This window comes from Rhinolophus sinicus, linkage group LG16, assembly GCF_036562045.2.
Source record: "Rhinolophus sinicus isolate RSC01 linkage group LG16, ASM3656204v1, whole genome shotgun sequence".
Taxonomy (NCBI): domain Eukaryota; kingdom Metazoa; phylum Chordata; class Mammalia; order Chiroptera; family Rhinolophidae; genus Rhinolophus; species Rhinolophus sinicus.
In genome coordinates this window covers 27,705,186-27,726,684 of record NC_133765.1, presented here as the reverse complement: position 1 = coordinate 27,726,684, position 21,499 = coordinate 27,705,186, and positions in this window count along the sequence as shown.

Genomic DNA, 21,499 nt, shown 5'->3' with positions numbered 1-21,499 from the left:
AGCGTTTGAGAGTGCTTTCTTTACTCTGGCCAGCATAGAGGTTTTGCTTTTTGTCTTTGCTAATGTAATAGGTTTAAAAGACAGTGTCTTGTTTCCATCTGCATTTCTCTGATTATTGAAAAGGCTGAGTTTTTAAAAAATTTCTTAGGCTTGTCAGACGTGTATTTATTCTACTGAGAATTGTTTTTCATGTCTTTTGTTTGTTTTCTTTCATCGGAGTTTTAATTTTTCTTTCATATTTCTTATTGATTTGTAAGAGCTCTTTATATAGGACAGAGTTTTAAAATTTGTCTGGAGGTAATTGGGAGAATGCATACATTCCCCTTGGTCTTCCATATTTTTTACAGTTTCTTTTTTAAGAAGTTGGCTGTTTGGCATCCTAATTTGGCTTATGATTTTGGGAAGAGCTAAAAAAGAGTTAAGTTTTTTTTAAATATTGTATTCAAATAGACTATTATTTTCCTTATGGTAAAGTTTACAATTGTGGATTTAAGACTTTACCCTATCACTATAGATCATTCACTAGTCCTAGTTTCTCTAGTTTACTTACTGGTCCTCAAACATAACTGCGAATTAGGATTGCCTGGGTTAAAACAACAACAAAAACAAAAACCCAATGCTTAGGCCACACCCAAGGGAATTAAATTAGAATCTCAGGGTTGGTGGGGAGGTGGGAGTTGGTCTTGGGCATCAGTGTTTGAAAATCTCCCCTGGTGACTGCAGTGGGTAGCTGTGACTGGACCACTGCTTTAGGCCCATTTTCCTACAGTGGGAAGGGTCATTGTAGGTAGTGACATAACCAGTATACATCAGTAATAATGCAAAGTCTAACCACCCCTATTTACCAAACACACAACATCAAAATGGATCTCTCTTCTTGGAGCAGAAAATAAGGTGTGATGAAGCCAGGCAGACCTTGGGAGGTGTGAAGGGGCCTGTTCTGTGAAGGGACATTCACTGGGTATTGTGCCATCCAGCCACCTTTGGGAGGAAGCTTGATGGGGGTCCTTCCTTCCAGGGTCTTGTTTGCATTTAGAACAACTGAGAGGACTGGATAAGTTGAATCTCCTTTTCTCATTCTTCACCCATGTTGAGGAAGTTCATGAAAACCACTAAAACCAAATATGCTTTTTTTGGGTTACTTTTGTCTAGGATTGCCCATGCCCGCATTTCTTGCCAGTGACACAAGGAATTAGAATTTAGTTATAGACTATCATGTTCTATTTTTAAAGGATGTGGGTCTGCAGCCAAGTTGGGGGACCTTCCTGAAGCCTTGTGGAGTCCCAACCACAATGACCTGTCAACTGGAGGCTAAACTGGAGCTTGTTTAGATGCATGAACTGTAATAAGACTTCATTCAATCTTCACAGCAGCAGGTAGCAGTTTTATTCCCATTTTACAGATAAGGAAACTGAGGCATACAGTTTAAGCCGCACAAAGCTCAAGGTCACCCATGCTGATGAAGGATGAGTGGAAATGCTGGCAAAGGATGGAATAATCGGCCTGCCTGTCCCTCAGTCCAACAAGCATATCTGCCAATAACAGATCGGTTACCACCTCCTTCCCCTTCTCATCACCTTCCTTCCCCACCCTCCACATGGGAGATCTGCCTCTCAAAGTCTTTTTTTCCTCATCAGAGGGTGACAGTGTTTGTCTCCAGAGTAGCACTTGGCTCTTGGCAGGTAATTACTAATCAGATGTAGGCAATCAAGCTGCATTTCCAACCCCCCACTTTCCTCCCCTCCTCCCCTCAAGGGACACCTTTCTGGGGGGAAGGTGACTCCTTCAGGAATTCAGATTAACAACAACAGGGGTGGGAAGTGGGAGAGGATGAAGAAAGGCATCAAACTCATTTGCAAATTGCAAATGACAAGGCATCTTCTGTGCCGGTTTGCTCCCTGCTATTTTCAGGGGTCTCATTTAGCATAATATTTGCATCTTTGGTGTCTTACCCGATAATTAGGAACAGAGACAAATTCTTCTTGTTCCCAGACTAAGGGCATTGGGGTGGAGAATCAAGGAAGCTCCAGAGACAGCAGTCAGGCAGTGAAACCTTGAAAAGTTATTCCCTCCAGCTCCCACCGTCTTGCTAAAATTCCCTGAACATGAAGACACTCTGAACCGGGGTCACTGCTTATTGTTTGGCTTCAGGGAGCCTCTGACCCCTCCGCAACTCTAAGCAGAAGTCTGTTTATGTAACTATTTGCAATTTCATCCCCCTGCCCCTCCCCCCCCCAGAAGTTCTGTAGCTTTCTTCAGTCTCCTACTCTGCAACTCTCCAATGAAGGAGGACTCACAGTGGGCATCTGTTCTTCTTCCCCAACATTCATCGGCCCTACAAGTCTCGGCATCTCGAATTTCTTTTGGAAAACCCGTCCTCCTCCATCCGTGCTCCATGTTAGGGCTGGCCAAAGGAACTCTCTGTGGCGATGGCCATGTTCCTCACAGTCCAGGCCTCTGCCGAAGAAGGCTGAGGCGCTCCTTATGGCTACAAGGATCCCTGATGGTCCACAGCTTAGTAACCTGCTTTCTTCCCAAGCCTGACAAATTCTTCCTCCCCTTCTCCCTCCCCTTTCTTGTCTTTCTGGTGGCTACTGCAGTAATTAGTCAATGGCTGAATATATTTGAATGCAAAATACCATTATCCGTGGTTAAGAGGTCTGTCACCCCTGGCCTTCTTGGGAGAGAGTGATTATGCTATTAAGGGCCACAACACATGGCCCAGGAATGACCATCCCATCCCAGGGCGCCTGCCTCCCTCTCCAGAATGGTCATCTTCTGACTCAGCTTCTTATGCCGATGAGGGCAAGGCAAAGAAAGCCCTAGGAAGCCACACTTGTAGTTGGGGAGGGTGCCGAGGGCCTCAGGACAATGCTGCCTGGTTTTCACCAGCCTGCCACATGTCTAGGCAGAATCCTGTTGCCTTCTAGAGGAGATCCATTTCCTATCTTTCTCACCGTTGGATCCGAATGCATGACTCGAAATCCTTGTTCTCTTTTAGACAATGTGACTCCCTGTAAGTCGTTCACCATTCAACTTTTTAAGGTCTCATCCATGCCTGGAATGGAATTTGACAGTAGTTAAAAGCACAGGCTTTGGAGTTGGTTGGGCATAATTATGATTACGATTCTGCCACTTCTTGCCCCTGTGACCTCGAACAAGTTATTTAACCTCTCTCAGCCTCAGTTTTTAACATTGCAAATGGGGAGAAATAGTGCGGCAGACATGGTTGGTTCCCTAGCCAACAGCCGTGCCCCATTTTTTTCTCATGTCCACCTCCCATGATAGAGGTTTAAAACACCCAGATATTTTCCCGGCCTCCCTTGCAGCCAAGAGTGACCATGTGTCTGAGTTTTCGATAAAAAGAAAGTTGGCATAGAGGATTATGGGAATGATTTTTTTTCTCCAATAAAAAAGAGAGCAGTACCTGAGGATAAATCTCCTGCTCCCTTTCCCCATTTCTGCTTTAAACACTGTTGTGTGGAGTCGTGATGTCTTGAGCTATGGTAGCCATTTTGTGACCACGAAGCAACAAACCTGTGTATAAAAACCAGCGTAATTGAGACAGGTTAGTTAGTATGATTGCTAGGTAGATAGGTAGAAGCAGAACAAGCCTGGTAGACGAATTTCATTAGAAGGCGCCAGTTCCCTTCTTCAAACTAGTTCCTTTCTCCAAACAGCTCCCCTTCCCCAAGCAGGCAAAAGAAGGTATAAAAGTAAGAGCTTTTGCCTCAGTCATGGGGCACCCCCCATTCGGGAACCCCTCCTTCTCAGGAGCTGCAACCTCTTCTCCTGCCTCGAATAAACTATCCTCTTTTTAAAACTTTTTGCCTCTCCCTGGTCCATGTTTCCATTCTTCAGCTTCACAAGACAAGATCCCGGCCCACACTCAGAAACTGCTAGCAGATCCAACATCACCTCCTTCACAATGAAGATGATGGAAGAGAAGGTACCTTGATGGTACCACTGAGTTGCTGAACCAACAGTTCAGCATCCAATTTCCTTGTTAAGAATGTCCTTATGGCTTAAGCCGTTGGTAGTCAGGATTCCTGTTCCTGGCAGCTGAAAGCATTTATAAATGATATGTCAAGCCCAGGGATTCAGGTTGTTGTGAGGAATAAATAAAATAATGTATGGAGAGTTCCTTGCACAGTCCCAAGAACATGATGGACATACAGTAAAATGGCATTTATAATGGGAGGAATAACTGCACTCCGAGATCCACAGGAAGCATTGGGAAATTTGTGATGTGCCAACGTCAGCCCTCTCTTCCTACCTGGATGGGTATTGGAATCATAAAATGTTAGCACCAGAAGGGACTCTTTGATCTGAAATTCAACTTAACCCCTTTACTTTCATAGACCAGAAAATTGGCTCTCAGAATGTGAAAGCGACTGTCCAAGGTCACATAACAAATCAGTGGAAAACTGTAGTAAAACTGGGGCTAAAGCTTGGACTTGGAGGCCCAAGTTCTTTCATGCACTCATTTGCCTTCCGTTTCCATTCCAACAAACTCAAAGGTTGTTACGGAGGGGAGAGATGGGTATAATATGAGACATCACGCAGAAAAAAAGTCTTGAAAATGTTGGGAAGCTGTCCTCATGAATAGAGTTATGATTCTTAGTGCAAATGGTTCATCATTTTGCTCTTTGGTCCTAGGAGTGGGAGGAGTCTAGGCTGGACGCTCTGATACCACTAGGTGGTACACCTATAGTCATTGGTTCACAATCCATTCATTGATTCCTTTATTCAAGAAATACGTACCAAGTCAATTTGTTTCAAAAGGAGCACAACAATATGACAAGGTGGTTAGATTGCGATGGGATGTAGAGGGGCAAGGATGGAATTGAGGAGCCCAGTGAGGAAGGAGATGACGGCAATAATCCAGGACAGGGTCTTGGACCAGCCGGAGGTGCTGAGGAGTAGCCAGATTCTGGACACAGAGACTAAGAGTTTTCAGCCAACATGAGGTTCAGGATTTATCTGCTCCACCTGTCACAGCTGTTCGGGTCATGGGGGCTCATGTAACTGGGATCCTTAGGTTCTGAAGGCAGCTACTAAGCACCTTGGCTCCTCCACGGGACTGCACGTGTCAGGCACCAAGAGTTATTGCTGGCAACATCTTTTCTCTCTCTGGCAGGGAGATCAGTGGAGGCTTTGATCTGAATTAGGTTACATAGGGTGCCATCATCCATCCGTCTTCCCCGATTAACTTGGGGGAGAATATGAGAGTGATGGTGGAAGGGAAGGCAGACCCAAGCTGATAAATATGAATCAGAACAGACTGGTTGGAGTCTCTGAGGACTCATCAGAAAGGAGAAGGAAGGCAAATAGGATTTGTCAAAGATGTTTCGGTGGAGAAGAGAGTGCAAAAGGCTGTCTTGTGGTGGGGGATTGATTTAGGAATTGCCCCAGTGGGCTAAGCCTGACTTAATGGGAGAACTCTGCCTGCATTCCCCAGACTTGGGACATTGCTTATGTCACCAGGCTGGTGGGAGAATCAGGATCCTGGAAATTCTACTGAATTCTGCAGTAAGAGTGGCTTGTATGGGCTGCCACAGCTGTTTGTAACACAGTGTATTATCCTGGATGTACATTAGATTCATCAGTGGAGACATAGAAAGAAGGAAGGGGGGGGGGGTGACAAAGGAAGGAAGCAAGGGAGGAAAGCAGAAAAGGAGGAAGGAGTTAGTTTAGGCCTCTAGCTCAGATCTACCGTATTGCAATCTGTTGGGCATCCAGGGATGAAACTCCCTGGAGCACGGACAGTGGAGCTCTGTCCAAGGTGCTGAATCCCCCAAGCACTCTTGATGCCTCTTCTTGCTTCCTTCACACAAATTTTAACAAATGTTTATTGAGCATTGACTACACCCCAGGTCCTGTTATAGACTCCAGGAATTCGACAATGAACAAAACTGACAGCCATCTTGGAGCTTATGTTCCAGTGGATGGAGTCGGGTGAGAAATTAAAAAATAGATATGTATTAGAAAGTGCTTAGGAAAAAAATAAAGCAAGGGAATGGAACAGGGAAGGCAGGATTTTCATTGCAGCTGTAGATAGGGTGGTCGGCTAAGGCCTTCCAGAGACTATGGCATTTGAATAAAGATTTGAAAGAGACGAGGGAGTGAGCTATTCAGATTTGCCTACAGTTTCACCCCAACCAAATGGTATTACTCATGTTTCCCATAAAATCCCTGTTCTTTTTCACAATGGTGTTTTTGCTTATGATGTTCCCTCTTCCTGGAATTTTATTCCCTCCAACTCCCATCACTTCTGTGTTCAAATCCTACCCTTTAAAAAAAAGACCTTATGTAAATATCACCTCTCTTGGGAAGCCTACAAGGGTTGTCCTGCTACCATGTTGCTGTGACTGCTTAGGTTCCCACCCTGGCTCTTCCACTAGTTCGGGAGTTCTACAAGGGTAGGAACTCTGCTTTCCTGGAATCACAATATCTACATTCAAATCAGATCAGTTTCTCTACTTGCTACCTCAGAGGCTTTGGACATTTGAGGCTACGGACAAGTCACTTCACCTCTGTGGACTCCTGTTTCTTTATCTGTAGCATGGACGTAATAATATTACCTGACTTCAGGAGCTGTTGTGATAATGAAGCACTAGTGCATCTAAGGCACTCAGCAAGGTTGCTGGAATATGGCTGGCGTTCAGTTAGTGGTAGCCAGCATTATCACTGCTTCTCCTCATTTCCCCTCTGCCTATCCCAGGTACGGGCATTTCATTTTTTACCCTGTAAAGTTTGCAAATCAACACATCTCTTTTCAGTCTTTCTCAAAGAGGGGTTTATCACCCCCCTCTACAGACTCAAGCAGGGGTTTATTAAAAGGCAGATTCCTGGGCTCTCTAGCCTTTCTGAACTCAGTGGGCGGGAGTTCAGAAATCATATATTTAAACAAAATGCCTGGGTGATTGTTGTGCACACTAAAATTTGGAACAACTGATGATAATAGTAGCTATGACATAGAGATCTTTAGAAATTATATATGTAATTAAATTAGTATATGTGAAATATCTATATCTATATCTATATATATCTGGCTTAAAACAGTGCCTGGAACACGCGGTGAGCCTTAGCTATTATTTTCTGTTTGCAGGCAACCTCGGTGACTAGTCAGTTCACATGAATTTGACCAGGGTCTCCCGAGCTTGCTTCAGAGGCCTCCTTGCCTTACAGCCTTGCTTTGCTCTGTGTACACAGCTGTTCTAAAGACATGAACCTCAGACAGAGAGAAAATGAACCCAAAATAAGCTTCAGGCACTTGCCCTACTGCTGCTGCTGCTGCTGGTAGGAAAATAGCATCATCTCTGCTCTTTAAAGGATTCCTCTGGCAGATGTACACACAGCTGTTCCACCTCCTTCCTGCAGGCAGAGAGCAGGGAGATACTGCCAAGAGTCCAGGAAACCATGCTATGCAAATAAGGCCCGTGATGCCTTGCCCCCTTCTCACTATTCTCCTCTTCTTCATCTTTATATCTCTCCAAGGAGGCTATGGGATGGGAGACATCTCTTAGTTCTAGGTGCTTCTAGAGGAGGAACTTGAGGGGAAGAAACCCCAAGCGGGGAGAACAGCCAGGAAAGGAGAAGGCGATGGAGAAGAGGAAGTCTGGGTGGATGCCGGGATGTATTATAGCAAGGTGTGTTGGTAGAGTTTCATTCCAGCAGCACTGTCTTCTGTGGGACCCTGGGCAAGTCATTTCACCTCTCAGATTTTTATCCCAAGCCAAACAGCACATTGTAGAGGACTGAGCATAAGCATTGGAGCCCAGTGTTTGTAGGTTGGAATTCGGGCTCTATCTGTACCAGCTATGTGACCTTGAGCAAATCTCTTCTTTACATCCTTAGTTTTCTCTAAAGAAAGACAGGATAGAGAATCTTTGTCCCGTGTGCCCAACAGGTTTATTGTAAGGAAGAAATGACCCAGTGGGTGTTAAAACACACCCTAACATGTGACATGCTGGAGATGGGTGAGGAGTCATTCATTCCATCCATGGAAACTTGATGCCCTTACTCCCTCCCCCCCACCCCCCAAGTCCAGTGCAACATTTTGCAGGACCAGAACACTTCAGACAAGTCACCAGGAGAGGACTCGCCTTCCTCTGGGGGCTGCCTGCAGGATGATCGAGTTGCAACACCCAGTTCACTCCATGAGCTAACAGGCTCAGGTGTGGACAGAGGGGAAGACGTGTCTTTAACCCACTGTGTCAATGCTGCCTGTTGGAGCATTGCGAGTAGCGGCAGTTTAGTGCACTGCTTAAGCGTGGGAGGCATAAGATGGCTCCAGTTTCAAATCTCAGGACTCTTGCTTACCAGCTGTGAGACTTTGGGCCAATAACTTAACCTCTCTGAGCCCCAGCTGCCTCCACATTTAAATGGGAATAAAAATAATTACCTCACAGCATCGTTGAGGATTAAGAGATAAAGTGTATATAAAATATTTTGCCCAATGCCTGGTACATAATAGGTGCTCAGTGAACAAATGCTAGCGCTTACTCATTCATTGACTTATTTTTGTGTCTGAGGGAAAGACAACCTTCTCGGGTTTGCCAAGTGACCCTGCAGCCATGAGGCACAGAGAACATTAGCTAGAAGTGTGAGGTGTGTTGGAAAGAGCCTCAGACTTGGGATTGCCATAGCCGGGGTGTGACACTTTAGATGTGTTCCTTCCTTTCTCTAAATTTTCATTTTCTCATCTGTAAAATGGGGGGAGGGGCTTTTATCTGTCTGCCCCACAGGACAGTTGTGAGGCTCCGATGAGTGACTTCATGAGAAAATGCCTTGCCAATTTGAAAGTGCCATGTAGCTGAAAAGAGCGAGCTTTGTGTGTGAGCCCTGGGTGTTTCCTCTTTACTACTCTGAAGCTTACTGTCAGCCAGGCAGATTAGACCAGGTGGAATTTGTCTTGGCAAAGGCCACACCCTCCTGAAACAGTGAGCTGCCCTGGCCTCTAAACTCCACCCCCTCTGACAGCATCATGTGTTGCACCCTCAACTGTACATGACTCTTTAAAGCTCCTCCCACTGGCAATTTACCTGAATAGCTGAGCCAAGACAGTCAAACTCCTTGAGAATAAATGCTATTGAGAATAGATTACACTCTGGCCTCCTCTGTAAAACACACCCCTCAATTCTCAGGGCTCCGTGAGGAAACAGAAAGCAGGGAGTTTGAAGAAAATTTAACGACACTGAATTCTACCCATAGAGAAGTGGGCAAGGTTAGGAGGACTAATGAGGGATGTTGAAACACCCAGAGACTAGCCATAGTTGGGAGCAGTTACAGGGCCTAGACTTGAATATACAAGGAGAGGAACAGGGTTACCAGATGCTGGTGAGAGGTGGAGCTGGGGAGTGGGTGACAGAAGCAGCTGTAGTTATAGAAGGACTTGGCCACAGTCAGAACTGCAGCACTGAGGTGGGGAGGAAGTGGGGGAGGCAATGCGAGAAATACCTCCAACTCTTTCTTCTAGCTTTCCAACCTCTCCCAGTGCCTCCCCTTCACCAAACCCATGGGGAAGCTAGAGGACAGGGGAGCCCATTGATGCTATCCATATGGATAACCAGACCACTCCCAAACGCCCCTTCCTGCTTGCCCTATTGGGCCCCTGACTCTTAGTGAAAGGTATCTTCTCCAATTTTCTGGAGCCATTTTAGAGCAGCGTTGGCTCGCTTGAGGACACCTGCTGAGAGAGTTGACACAGAAGGAAATGAAAAGTTCTGAGACAGGCCAGGATGTCAAATGCAGACTATAGGAAGAGCTGGAGTCTGCTTCAGGCATAAGCTGGGCAGTGAGCTCCTTGAGAGCAAGGTCAGTGAACACAGAGTCCAACTCTTCCCAGAACTCTTCTTACTTTTTCTTCATCCCATGCAGCTCGAGGGCATCTCATTTTCTTGGCTACGGCCTGGTGATTATGATCATGGCTTTAGAGTCAGACAGACCTGGCCCTTCCATTCCTGGCTGTTTAAACTGGGTGTGTTTGTTAACCTCTCTGAGTTTCGGTTCCCTCATGCATAAAATAGGAATAAATCTACTTTATAGAGTTGTTATGAAGGTTGAATGAGAGGCCAAAAGCAAGGATCTGGCCACCCAGAAGACTTGCAATATGATAGCTAGAATATCATACTGTTGCTGGCATATGACTTTCGCTGGGAGGGCTTCCATGGCTGGGGCACAGCCCCTTCCCAGCCCCCACCTCAGCAGCCTTCCCTCCACCCGATGCTCTCTGCTAGCCCTCTGCCCCTAGGAAGAGCTGCTGTCTGGCTCTGATTGCAGAGTGATGGGCAGGAGAGGCTGAAAGAATGCAAATGTGGCCTTATCTGAATGTGTGCACCTGCTCCTTTCCTTGAGTCCATTGCCAGGAACAAGGGCAAGCTATAGGCCCCCCAGGATTCCCTAGGCTTTTTCTGTCCCTGCTGAGTCTATGATATCAGCAACAATAATGATATCCGGCAATACTTCAGCTTTTCTATTTGTAAAGAGCTTTGATTTTTGTCATCTCATGGTCCCCTCACAATGACCCTGGATTATTATTACCCACCATATTGTACAGAGGAGGAAAACCAAAGCTCAGAAGGGTCATCAGGATTTCTGGTCAAGATGGTGTAGGTAAATGCTGTGCTTGCCTCCTCTCACAAGCACATCAGAATTACAACTAAACCACAGAAAAACCATCGTTGAGAATCTCCTAAAGTCTAGCTGAACAGAAGTCCTACAACGAAGGATATACGTAAAAAACCACCTTGAGACTGGTAGGAGGGGTGGAGATGCAGAATGGGCTGGTCCCACATTCATGTGTGACAGTTAAAAATTGGGAAGGATATCTCATCTGTGGAGGTATCCCCCAGAGGAGAGATAAGTTCCAGCCCCATACCAGACTCCCCATGTTCCAGTGCCAGGAAGAGAAGTCCCCACAACTTCTGGCTGTGAAAACCAGCAGCGATTGTAACTGAGTGAGATGAAGGGAGGCTGGAGTCCCACACATTCCTCTTAAAGGGCCACTGTTCACAGAGTTACTGATGGACTAATTCTCTCTGAGCTCCATCATTGGGGCAGCAGCTTGACAGGTACCAGGGACATATGGAAGGAATGGAATTATTTAGCTTCAGGACAAGGGCTCAAGGGGCAGCTTTCTCTCAGACAGAAGTGCTGGCAGAAAGCATTGTTCCTTTGTTGAGCCCTCCCCTCACCCAGCAGGTAGGTGCCATGTCTGAGTCTCCATCAACCTTGTTAACAGTATCCTGCCTGGGTGATTCCTTGAGACCCTGCCCCACCCAACTTGTGGGCCCACACAAGCTGCTTCCAGTGGCTTTTCTACACAAATGGCCTGTCTTGGCATGCTGTGGACTTTCCTAAAATCTCTCAAATGTTCACGAACCCCAAATAAGCAGCATCTGGTCTCACCATGCCCTGTACCCCTTGCTAAGCAGCTCCAAGCCTGGCACTACCAGCAGCCAGCCTCGGTTTGCAGCTTAGCCTCTCCCAGGCACCTCCAAGCACGGTGCGGGTGGTGACCATGTGCAAATTGCTTTGTGGCTCATTCTAGGTGGCCCCAGGAAAGCTATAGCTGAACTTGGACTGCAGCAGGACCCCTCCCAAGAGGCCCAGGGCCAGTATGCCTGGTGGCCAGCTTCCCCCAAGCCCAAGCATCACCCAGCTACCTCTATGGACAACACACCCAAAGGGCAGACTGGGCACGCACCAGAGCCCTGCTAAAGTGACTCCTGTTTTGTAGGATAAGCCACTGCATAATAGCTCCTCCACTGTAGTCATAGACAGTCCTTACAAACAATCAGCCCAAGGATCACCTCTCCTACTGATGTGCAAACAGCAACCAAGCCTCAGTTACAACAGAAGGGCACACACAACCCACACAAGGGACACACGTGGATTCCCTGGTTCAGGTGACCAGGGAGACTGTGCCACTGGGTTCCACAGGACACCTACTACATAAGGCCATCTATTAAGACTGGAAGACATAGCAGCTCTACCTAAGATAATATATAGAAACCAACACAGGGAGACAGCCAAAATGAGGAGACACAGAAACATGTCCCAAACAAAAGTACAGAACAAAGCTCCAGAATAAGAACTAAACAAAATGGAGACAGACAATCTGTTAGATGCAGAGTTCAAAACACTGGTTATGAGGATGCTCAGTGATCTCAGGGAGAACTTCAACAAAGAGATAGGAAACATAAAAATGGAGATAGAGAACATAAAAAAGAACCACTCATAAATGAAGACTAAAGTAACTGAAATAAAAACTATATTAGAGGGAATCAACAGTAGATTAGATGAAGCAAAGGATCAAACCAGCAATTTAGAAGATAACATAACAGAAAACACCCAATCAGAACAGCAAAAAGAAAAAAGAATCCAAAATAAATAAATAAATAAATAAATAAATAAATAAATAAATAAATAAGGACAGTTTAAGGGGCCTCTGGAACAGCATCCAGCATAACAACATTTGCATCATAGGGGTACCAGAAGGAAAAGAGAGAGAGCAAAGAATTGAAAACCTATTTGAAGAAATAATAATGGAAAACTTACCTAACATGATGAAGGAAATAGACATACAAGTCCAGGAAGCACAGAGAGTCTCAAACAAAATGAACCCAAACAGGCCCACACCAAGACACCCCATAATTAAAATGCCATAGTTTAAAGACAAAGAGAGAATCTTAAAAGCAGCAAGAGAAAAGAAGTTATTCACCTACAAAGGAGCTCTCATAAGACTGTCAGCTCATTTCTCAACAGGAACTTTACAGGCCAGAAGGGATTAGCATGAAATATTCAAACTGATGAAAAGCAAGGATCTACAACCAAGATTACTCTACCCAGCAAAGCTATCACTTAGAATTGAAGGACAGATAAAGAGCTTCCCAGACAAGAAAAAGCTAAAGGAGTTCATCACCACCAAACCAGTATTATAAGAAATGTAAAAGGGACTTATTTAAGAAGAAAAAGGGGGGAAATATGAATAATAAAATGGCAATAACTACATATCTATCAACAATTACTTTCAATGTAAGTGTATTAAATGCTCCAGTCAAAAGCCATAGTGTTGCTCAATGGATAAGAAAACAAGACGTTACATATATTGCTTATAAGAGACTCGCTTCAAATCAAAAGACACACACAGACTGAAAGTAAAGGGATGCTAAAGATAGTTCATGAAAATGGAAAAAAAAAAAAAAAGAAACAAAGACAAACAAACAAACAAAAAGACTGGAGTAGCAATACTTATACCAGACAAAATAGACTTTGAAACAAAGGCTATAACAAGAGACAAAGAAGGACCTACTAACCTCACTTCTGGGTATTTATCCAAAGAAACCTCAAACACTAATTTGAAGGGACATGTGCATCCATATGTTCATTGCAGCATTATTTACAATAGCCAAGGTATGGGGGCAACCTGGGTGTCCCTCAATGGATGAATGGGCAAAGATGAGGTGGTACGTATATGTGATAGAATATTAACTCAGCCATAAAAAAGAATGAAATCTTGCCATCTGTAACAACATGGATGGACCTAGAGGGTATTGTGCTGAGTGGAGTAAATCAGACAGAGAGAGACCAATGCCATATGATTTCATTTATATGTGGAATCTAAAGAACAAAATAAATGAGCAAACAAAACAGAAACAAACTCATAGATACAGAGAACATTTTGATGGTTGCCATATGGGAGGGGGCTGGGGCGATGGGTGAAAAAAAGCGAAGGGATTAAGAAGTACAAATTTGTAGTTTTAAAATAGTCACGGGGATGTAAAGTACAGTCAATAATATGAGAATAACTATGTATGGTGTTGGATGGATACTAGATTTATTGGGGTGATCACCTCATAAGTTATATAAATGTCTGATCACTATGTTGTATACCTGAAACTAATATGATATTGTACATCAACTGTAATTGAAAAATTAAACAAAATTATGCTTTTAAAAGGTGGGTCAACAGACTTGTCAAATGTCACATGGCTAATTGGTGGTGGAGTGGAGATTAGAACCCATGCAGTTTGACACCAGAATTTAAAGTTCATTGTACTGGTGAGCGTACTTCTGGCTGCAAGTAATAGAAAAACCTTGACTTAAGGTACTTAAATAAGAACTTGTGTGATGTCCCTAATGGGCAGTCCGGAGGACATTTGGTTGTGTGGTTCGTCAATCAGCATTTCAACAATGTTGTCTAACCTGGATTCTTTCCATGTCTAAGTCCATTGGAATCACCTTCAGCCTATCTCCTCTCAAAGTCACGTATGGCTGCTGTTGTTCCAGGAGTCACATCCACCTAGAACATCCAGGGAAGATGAGAGGCCTTCTCTTGATTATGTTTAAGAGCAAGGAAATATTTCCAGAAACCGTTGGTCAAAAACGAAGTCCTGTGTCCTGTTCCCAAACCAATCCCCTGGCGAGGAAGTGGAAATGGCTGAGACCAATTGGACTTGACTCCTGAGTCAAGCAGGGGAGGGAGAAATGGCCATGATGGGCAACCATCTGTCCTGTGCCTCCATGCTTGTGATTGCTATACTGTTAATTCTGGACCTGTGACATCATCTATCTCTGTCCAAACTAGGCTTCATGGTGTATAAGATCAATCTGGTGTGAGGACACTAGAGTTATGGTCTCAACCTGTCACTGACTTGGAGAATAACTGGGAGAAGAAGCTTTTCCTCCCTGGAGGGTATGAACTGTAGTGGGTGGGTACCCTGTCTCTGTGGTCAGAAAGCTTTGGTTCCCAATTCTGGCTGTGTGGTCCTGAGCAACCCCCACCCTGACTTCTTTTTCAGTAAAGGAGGCCTAGTAATGGTCTCTATCTCTAGACTATATCACTGTAGTCTTGAGATTATAGAGAAAACAGTGTAAAAGCACTGCACAGTGAGTGCCTTATGCATAGTAGATTCTCAGTAAAGACCAGGTAGTATTACGGTAGGTGTTCATTTTCCTCCTCTTGAGAATTAAGGAGTTTGGAGTCCCTTTGAGCCCTTAGGGTCCCTGGTTTGGTGTTTAGCCCTATGGCCAGCTTAAATCTCATTGCTCCCTTAGAAGAGAGGGGATGGCTGATATCCCTTTCCCGCTAGAGGAAACTTTTCCAGGAAGCCACCATGTTCAGCTCTATCTTTGCAAAGCAATTCCACAGGCTATGCGCCATGCAGAAAATCCGGCTGACATTTCCTTCCGCTTGGTCAATGTTATCTGAAGCTGGTGTGAAGGAGCCTAGAGACCCCAGCTTTTCGCAGACAGCAGCAGAGAGCTGATGGCATTTCCTCCCCACCCCCCCAAGGGGGCTGGGGACAGCAAATGACACTTAGGAGTCAACTGAGCTGCCCTGTGGCTGGTGAGTGGCTTGTGAAACTGTGGTCCTGGAGCCGGCACAAGAGTGATTGATTGGGACAAGCATGTTATCAACAGAAGCTTCCAGCACCAGGGATCCAGACTGGAAATGTCTGTGGCGTGTCTGCTTAGCAAGGAAGTGCCCTCCAATCGGGAGGTGGAGGCCCAGTCCGAAGTCCAGCCCTCCCCTTTGACCTGTGTGATCGTGGGCAAATCACCTTGTCCTCAGAGCCTCCGTCTTCCCACCTGAGCAGTGGTGTAGAGTGCTGCCTGGCTTCCAGTCCCAGCCTCACTTAACGTGTGACATTTGGCCTTAGACTTAACCCGTCTGGGCTGCATCTTTAAAACGGGCCCAAATCTCGGGCGATCTCTCATCTCAAAGTCCTTAACTTAATCATGTGCACAAAGTCCCTTGTGCCACGTCAGGTGACATAGTCAGAGATTCTGGGGATTAGGACGGGGACATCGTTGGGAGGTTATTATTCTGCTTATGATAATGCTGTCTGCTTCCACTGAAATAAAGCTCAAACCCAGCTGAATGGACCAGGACAGCGATTGGCCTCGGGGGGACATATGGGGACATCTGGTGGGTTACACAGCTGGTTACATGCCTATGATCGGTCTGTGCGTTCATGGACTTCCCCACTTATCATATGTGCACTTGTAAGAATATATGTTATGCTTCAGTAAAATAAGTTACTTAAAAAAACTGGGATCCGAATGGTACCAGTGTCATGAGCAGGTTGTGCATGTTGCATGTGGTGTGACATACAAAACGCTTATTCTTATGACAGGGAACAGAGGGTGATACCAACTGCATACGTTGTTCTGTCAGCAGACGTGTATGTGTGTGCGTGTGTGTGTGTGTGTGTGTGTGTGTAAAAATAGTCCATGCACAAAACATTAAAGGATACATTTTCATAATTCAGAGCTTTACACGAATCCCATCATGAAAGCCACTTTAAGGGAAAAGAAGAAATTCTTCTTTTCATTAAAATTGTTTTATTTGTATATGTTTATACGGGAACAAGACAAAAGTGGCGAGAAGCAGCTGTATGAACACGTGGTTTTAAAAATGTTAGATAATAAAAGGGAAGGAAACAGGAAAAATAATAGGATAATGTATGTGACAGAGAAAAAGTCCAGGCCCTCCAGGTACTTAAAGAAAATTCATACATGTTGACAATCGTGCAGTGAGGAACTGGGGCCGGTTACCACATGCTTTACAAAACAAGCTTCTAAGTCAATTTTACTCTTCAAAACCATCCTGTAAGGGATGTATTTTATTAGGTCAGTTTTACAGGTGAAGAGCTGGAGTTTCGGAGAGATGAAGGGAATTAGCCGAGATAGTTCAGCTAAAAACTGACAGCGCTGGTATTTGAACCTAAGTCTGGCGGACTCCAAAGCCCAGATGCTCACCTGCCCTGAACTCCAGGTGTGCATTTCCTACACCAGGCCTTCCCACTGGCCTCCACTGTAAAGTAGAACCATGGTAATTGGGGTGGCAGGGAGTTAGAGCCTAAATCCTTCCGTCCCCAGCCCAGGCGGAGGACCCACCCACTGCTCTGGTTTACCAAGGCTCCAGGCATCCCCGCCGCCTGGGCTGTGAATTCTCAGTGTCTCGCGAGAGTCTTTTAGGAAGAGCAACCATGTTCCCGTCTGGGCTCAGCTGGCTGCTGTCCGTCCCTGAAAAATCTGATGTCTGCCTTTCTGTTTGCGCTTGACAAACAGGGCAGACTCGGGTGCTGTGTTTTATTTAACCCAGTGTGAATGCTGGGAGGCTGGCAATGGGTTTCTGAGAGGCTGGAGCAGGGTGCCCAGGGGCCTGTCTGGAAGAAGCCTCTTCTGCCCCTCCAGCTGTTGGAAAGGAGATGAAAACATGTATCTTGGCTAATCATGGGAGAGCACAGATAGAATTGATTGAACCTTTCCCAAGTGCCAGGCTCTGTGACTCAGTGTAAAGCTTGAGCATCAGGAATTGGAAAAGCTCCCCAGGACATCGTAAGGGACCGCCCGAGTTGGACAGCACCAGTATTGGTGCAAACAGGGAGAAACGAGGCCAGACAGAGATGGGTGGCGCCACGGAATAGTGTCTGAAAGGGGTGGTTCTAAATGAGCAGGCTTTTTATCCTTCCTCTTCCTCTTCCCCTGCCCCTCCCTTTGTGCATTGCCATCACCATCACAGCTGCCATCCCCCTCCTCACAGCAACTATGCCATGTATTTAGCGCTTAATACACGCACTGTGTGGAGCTCTGACTACACCACCTCATTCTATCAGAAAATCTCATGTCAGCAGCTATTATCACCCCCATATGGGGTATGATAGGGGACTGAGCCTCAGAGAGGTTAAGTAACGTGCCCCAGGTCACACAGCCGGCAGAGAAAGGCGAAGAACTCAAACTTTGTTCTTCATTGCCCTCTTTTCTTCTTTCTTGCCTTTCTTCCTTCACATTCTTCTCCAATTTTCCTTCTTCCACCTCTCATTTTGTTTCCTTCAGTTCTCCCTTTCTTGGCATCTCCCTTTCTTCCCGCATTGATGTGAACTGTGAACACGCAGTGAGAACCACAAGGATGTTTGAGTTAAAGCCCGTGTTCTCAAGACGGTTTTAATCCTGCTGTGGAAATAATACTTTCATTCATTTGTTCACTCATTCATTTATTCAGGTTTTTTACTCAGCACCTACTGGGTGCCCCATACTGTCCTACGTACTAGGGCAATAGGAATAAACAAAGAAAACTCTCTGCCCTCGTAGACCTTACTTTCTAGTGGAACATACCCATGGGAAATACTATTGTCTTAGACTTCTCGGGCTGCCATGACAAAATGTCATAGACCGGGTGGCTTAAACAACGGACATTTATTTTTTCACAGTTCTGGACTCTAGAAGTTTGAGATCAGGGTGCCATCATGGTCAGTTCTGGTTAAGGCTCTTCCTGGCTTGTAGACAGCCACCTTCTCACTGTGTCCTCACATGGTGTGTGGGAGGGGTGGAGGGAGAGGGGGAGAGAAAGTGAAAACAAGTCCTCTGGTGTCTCTTCTTCTAAGGGCACTAATCCCATCGTGAGGGCTCCACCCTTGTGACATCCTTTAAAACCCATAACCTCCCAAAGGACCCACTTCCAAATACCGTCCCACTGGGGGTTAGGATGTCAGTATATGAATTTTGCAGGAACACGGTTCAGTCCATAGCAACTACGTAGCAGTGTAAGACTATATTGTAAGAGCTGCCACAGGGCAGTACAGACAAGGGGCATACAGAGGGAGCTGAAGGTGCTCAGAGGAAGAAAATGTGCGACGTGGGCTGGTAGGACAGAAGGTAAAGTCAGTCTGGAATAGGTAGTCTCTCTGGCCCTTTAGTGGTCTTGCATCTTTTTCTGCTCTCAACAGCATCTCAACAACACAGGGGCCCAGCTACCACTGTGTACAGACTCTGAGGTGTGCTCTTGTGACCTTCAGAGTCAAGATTCCTAGGCCTTTGAGGTCAAGGCTTGCAAGAACACTTTTTGGCGCCCAAAGACTTTTTATGAAAGACCCTGGACTTATTGGACTGTTCATTTTTAACCGACGCGAAAGTGGAAATGGGCCCCAAAAGCAGGCACCGGTGCCGTGTGCATTTTCATGTGGGAGTACGTAGGCGTGTGGATGCGTGATTGGCATGGGATGAATGAATGTCTGAGTGATTGTGGGCACGTTGCGTGTGTGCCTTTGTGTGGGACTAATGCACGTGTGCGTTACGTGTGTGTGCATGTACATGTAAGTCTGTGTGTGGACCTGTGTGGGCACGTGTGTACATGCAGATCATGAAAGGGTATCTGTGTTTGTGTCTGTTGAGGACATCTATGGGGAAGTTGATGAGATGAAACATGAGTGTCTGTAGGTCCATGGGGACAAATATAAGATGGATGTGAAAAAATATCCAACGTGTGTGTACACGTGCAATAGTCAGCTACTGCCACGTTCATGCTGTGTAGCAGGGGGCATTTAGAAGATGGCACGTGTGTGACAGACGGTATGTGTGTGTGTGGCTCTGTAGGTGTCCTGGGTGCATACATGTGAGGTGTGCGTGTGTGTCAGGGTGTGTCTCGTGCATATGCTTGGCTATGAGGTTGGCTCTGAGTGCCCATGTGTGTGGGCTGGTATGTATGTGGGGATGCATGCATTGGTTGTGTGTGTGGGGGGTGCACTGTGAGCCCCTGCATGCTGTTTAGGAGTGCGTGTACTTAGGTTGGCTGGGGGGAGAGCGAAGGCAGAGTGTGGGAGTGGGAGATGGCACGCGCTCCCCTTCCCCTGGCAGTCTCCAAACCCCCTCAGTCTCACAACGTGAATTTTTTGTAGCTAAGATTTTCTTATTTAGCATTTATGTGGCACTTTGGATCTGCAAAGTGCTTTGCAATCAGTTTTATTAGTTGTGCTTGTGTTATATATAGCAGCAGCCTCAGCTGCACCCAGAGACTCTCTCCAGAGATGTGAACCGAGCAAGGCAAACTTGACCCTCTTTCTCAAGCTTTGCCCGTTTCCCGGGCAATGACTGGTCTTTTGCGTGTGGACCGATGCGAAAGTGGGTTCTTGTTGGTGGTGATGCTGGAGGTGGGCTCATGTGGCCATGCCAGCCAAAGCTTCTCCTGATTCATGAGAAATCAGTGACTAACCACTCGACTACGTGCCTGGCTCAGCCCATACTTGTCTGGGCTAGTGGACAAGGGGCTATTTGCAAGCCTGGCTTCAAACTCCTTCCGTTTCTTGTGTTAACGCTCTTGTTCTTTGTAATTGCCCTAGCAATATGGCTATTAACCTGTCTTAGAGTGAGTTCTCCACCTCCCACCCCCCAAGTGGACCATGAGACCAGGACATAGGTGCAAATAATTTATTAGGAGGGGATCTCTGGAAGCATGAGCGAGGGAATGGACAAGTGATGGGGAAGGGACAAAAGCCAGGAAGAGGTGTGTTATTGAGGGGATTGCTGCTGTGGGCAACTGGACCTTCTTTGTATTATTCCCCTAGAGAACTGAGGAAGTGGGGTATTTAGTTATCCCCTCAGAGTTGCCCCTGCCACCCCATGGGTATGAAGTGCCCTACACATCTCGGTCGAGGCACGCTCTCCTGTTGCTGGAGGAAGTCCCTGGGTTGAGATGACAGACAGACAGACACAGACGCTCGAGATGGAAAGCTTGTGCGTGGAGAGGGGGTTAATGGCTGCCTCTACAAGTGGGCATAGGCAGGCCAAGGGCATGTGGGGTAAGGATCGACAGTGTCTGCCACACACCCCAGGACTCTAGCAAAACCTTATTTCAAGGTCACCCGTGACCGTCAAGGTCATACGTTCCATTCAGTTCTTGGTTCATTGTCCATATCCATTGCAGCAGTGGGCTGTCCTGACCCTCTGCACCTTACTGGTTTTTCTCTCTCCAACTGCTCTTTCTCTAGTTCTCTTTTTCCTTCCCCCAGACGTGGGTATTCTCACAATACCTTTGTTTTTTTCCTTGCCCAGACACAAGCTCACCAATATCCTAAATGATTGCCATATCGGAAGCTGTAGCCCCCACCTCCTTCTCCAAGCCCTGGCCCTGTGTTCACAGCTGCCCCGTTGAAATATTTCTTTCAATGAATCAGTTCAGCTACTCAAAGTCAACATATCCAACCCTCATGTATCATCTTTGACCTCAGCTGCTTCCTTGCGTCTCAAGTTTGCTCCAGAGCCAGTTCCATGAGCTCATCTGAGAACTCGTGGATACAGGATCTCAGGTCCCACCACAGACCCACAAAATCAGGATGTGCGTTTCCAACAAGTCCCAGGTGGCTCGCGGGCGCATGAATGTTTGATAAGCATTGGTCTACTCTATTGATCCACCAGATTTCTGTTGACGGTACCAGCATTTTAGCAATTACCCAGTCTTAAAGCTTTGCAATTATTCGAATCCTATGAGTAAGTGTCCACTAGCCTTTTCCAAACCACGATTCCTATGGGACCAAAGTAGCAATTAAGCAAGTAATAAGAATAATCTAACTGATATTGGTAAGGTTCAGCTGAATGAGTCTGTGACGATTCCATTGCACATATAATTTCACTTCAATACCTATTTCTGGAGGTCTTACTCCATGACTGGCTCCATGGTAAGCTGTGAGGGTGCAGTATCGAGCTAGACTCA